The sequence below is a fragment of the Aethalodelphis obliquidens genome, unplaced genomic scaffold (assembly GCF_003676395.1).
Source record: "Aethalodelphis obliquidens isolate GAN/ISIS:26980383/991018 unplaced genomic scaffold, ASM367639v1 scaffold19, whole genome shotgun sequence".
Lineage (NCBI taxonomy): Eukaryota > Metazoa > Chordata > Mammalia > Artiodactyla > Delphinidae > Aethalodelphis > Aethalodelphis obliquidens.
This window is the reverse complement of record NW_020837963.1, coordinates 17,191,195-17,194,396: the sequence shown is the minus strand read 5'-3', so window position 1 is coordinate 17,194,396 and position 3,202 is coordinate 17,191,195. Positions and strand designations below refer to the sequence as shown.

At 45.1% G+C, this 3,202-nt stretch overlaps 1 non-coding gene across 1 annotated transcript; it reads left to right on the top strand.

The window, feature by feature from the left end:
* Positions 1 to 2,651: 2,651 nt before the first annotated feature.
* Positions 2,652 to 2,724, top strand: TRNAE-UUC (transfer RNA glutamic acid (anticodon UUC)). Its single transcript has one exon. It is a non-coding gene; the product is annotated as a tRNA-Glu (tRNA).
* The last annotated feature ends 478 nt before the right edge of the window (positions 2,725 to 3,202 follow it).

The following is a 3,202-nucleotide window of genomic DNA, read 5'->3' as shown; positions in this document are numbered from 1 at the left end:
TTTTTTTTTTTTTGGCTGTGTTGGGTCTTCGTTGCTGTGCACAGGCTTTCTCTAGTTGCGACGAGCAGAGGCTATTCTTCGTTGCGGTGCGCGGGCTTCTCATTGTGGTGGCTTTTCTTGTTGTGGAGCATGGGCTCTAGGTGCGTGGGCTTCAGTAGTTGTGGCTCGTGGGCTCAGTAGTTGTGGCTCATGGGCTCAGTGGTTGTGGCTCGTGGGCTCTAGAGCGCAGGCTCAGTAGTTGTGGCGCACAGGCTTAGTTGCTCCGCAGCTTGTGGGATCTTCCCGGACCAGGGCTCTAACCCGTGTCCCCTGCATTGGCAGGCGGATTCTTAACCACTGCACCACCAGGGAAGTCCCCAAGCATTTTGTAATCCCACCTCGACCTTCCAAAAAGTCTCAGTGAAGGAGGAGGAAGTCATTTATGCGTCCGTTGGACATTTGTTATTGTCACCTGCCACGTGTGGGCCTGGTACTTTGGGTCGTATTTGGGATACTTCATGATGACAGGCAAGTTTCTACTCTCACGAAGCTTACAACATAATGAAGGGATGCTGAACAAAGGAATACACAAAGTCGTTTCAGTATTGACAAAGGATATGAAGAAATTAAAATGCAGCCATGCAGTACAGGGTGACTTCGAAGGGGCCACCTTAGTGTGGGTGGTCAAGAAGAGCCTTCTGAGGGGGTGATATCTGAGCCAAGATCAGAACAGAGAAGGAGGCAGACATGAGACCATCTAAGGAAGAGGATATAATGGATCTAAGTGGAAAGATGCTCATCTTGTTCAGCAGGAAGGAAGCCAGTGTGAAGTGACTGGTGACTCTCAACAGAGGCGCTTTTTCCCACCAGGGGATACTGGACAATTGTGTTGCCACACTGGGGGAGGGTGCTCCTGGCAGCTAGTGGGTAGGGGTGGAGATGACTCTAAACATCCTATAGTGCACAGGGCAGCCGCCCATGATGAAGAATTATCTGGACCAAAATGTCACTGGTGCTGAGGTTAGAGGGTAAACTCGAGTGTAAGAGTGGCAAAGGTGGGCAGGGAGGTGATGGGGCCGTATTGGGCTGTGCAGCCCTCATGAGGAGTTGGGGTCACTCTAGAATGACGGAGCCCACTGGAGACTGCTCCTCTGGAGCCCGGCATGGTCTTGTCTCTTGCACTGATGGTTCTGGTGGAAAATTAACAGGAGTGGTACCACAACAGACCCTCATATAGAAGCCCAAACAAGAGAGAAGGGTGGCTTCGACGAGCAGGGGAGATGCAGAGACATGGATGGTTTGGGGATATGCTCTCAAGATGAAACAGACAGCTCTGTCGGTGAACTGGCTTGTGTGCAGCGGTGGGGGAAAGACGAATCATGCATGATTCCTGAGATGTTCGCTGGAGCAACTGGATGGTTACTTGTGACATTTTTGTAACGAGAAAGACTAAGAGAGGATTCTTTTGCGGTAAAAAACCAGAAGTTCTGTTTTTGGATGCGATGAGTTTGTGACACTTATTAAACATCCACATGCAGAGATACGGCAGACAGTGGGCTATCACCATATAGATGGTATTTAAAGTAGATAAGATGCACTAAAATCCATCAATTTTGTGCCGGTTTATAGTAGACTACTTAAACAGTAATACTAACTTCAATATCAAAGGGGGAAAAAAAAAGGCAATATCAAAAATATCACATTGTCCTGCCTCTTGCAGTTTGCATAGAAAAAGTTGGTTAAGCTCTAATAATATATGATTCTTGGAAGAATAATTTTTTTAAAAGAGGCAGGACAATGTGAACTAAGAAGATGTTGACAAATACAGAATGATCCAGCAAAAGAGTTAAAATCAGGGCTCACAGAACTTGAACTTCTTTGTGGCACCCCAACTTCACTTTCCTGATTCAATCGTCCCCCTGGTGGGGTTGCTGTTATCCCACTTCTCCGTGAGCCACCTCCCAAGCATCCGCAAGGACCACTGAAGAAAATGCCCCTCTGTGAAGCCATCTCTGTTCCTGACCCGAGTGGCTGTTCTTTTCTGTGCATTTGAGACACCTGAAATCCAGTCCTTCCCACAAGCCAGGCCTATGTTAATGTCGTATCCTCTCATTGAGTGCTATGACTATGTACTATGAACCCCAGTTTGCAGACCAAGTAACTAAAGCACTGGGAGGTGAAATTGCCAAGGTCACCCAGCTAGTCAGAGGCAGAGTCAGGATCTGAACTCAAGGCTGTCTACTCCAGAACTCCTGCTCCTATTATTTTTTCAATGACTGTTTTCCTCCACTAGACTTTCAAGTCCTTAAAGAACAAATCAAGCCACACTGGGTTCACGGTGAATACCAAGTGTCCTAGGTTTGCAAAGTGCCCCATATTTGGAAGTAGTCTTGACATTTGAAATTCTACCGTGAAATCACAGCTACAAGTTTCAGTCTCTAGGCATTTACAACTCAGGCCACTGAAATCTGCTATAAACCACCAGTCACTAAAGGAACACCTTGCAGAGAGGAAAAGTAAAAATCTTGATTTTTCTTCTTGAAGCTGAGATGTTTATTTAAAAATCAGCCCAAAGCTGTATCAGAATTTACTCTTTACCGAATTTCCTTTCTTTTTCCAGGAAGAAAAAAAATATATCACTTTCCCCTTTTGTAGCAGGTTCTATGGGGAATTCCCTGGTGGTCCAGTGGTTAGGACTCGGCACTTTCACTGCCGAGGCCCCAGGTTCTATCCCTGGTCAGGGAACTAAGATCCTGCAAGCCACACAGTATGGCCAAAAATAAAACATAATAACAATAAATAAATTGTAGCAGGTGCTCTGACCTCATCACTGTCCTCCCTCAGACAACACTGCCCCACCCACTGACCTTCACCATCGTTATGGGGCCACATTTACTCTACAACTGGAAACCAAAGCACATCCTCCTACACTGCAGACAGTAACAGCTTAGGTCCCTACCTCTTGCTCCAACTGTTCATAAATTTTAAGCAGGATAATAGCAAAGATGTTCACTGCAGTGTTATTTAAAACAGCAAATAGCTAGAAACCATCCAAATGACCACCATTATTGATATAGTTGATCAAATTGTGATACATTCACCTAACAGAATATTACCAGCTTTTTAAAATGTTTACTAAGAATTTTTATTAACAAGGGAAGATGATCACCACATAATTGGAAAAAAAAAAAGGATATTGAATATAACATAAGCACAATGTGTA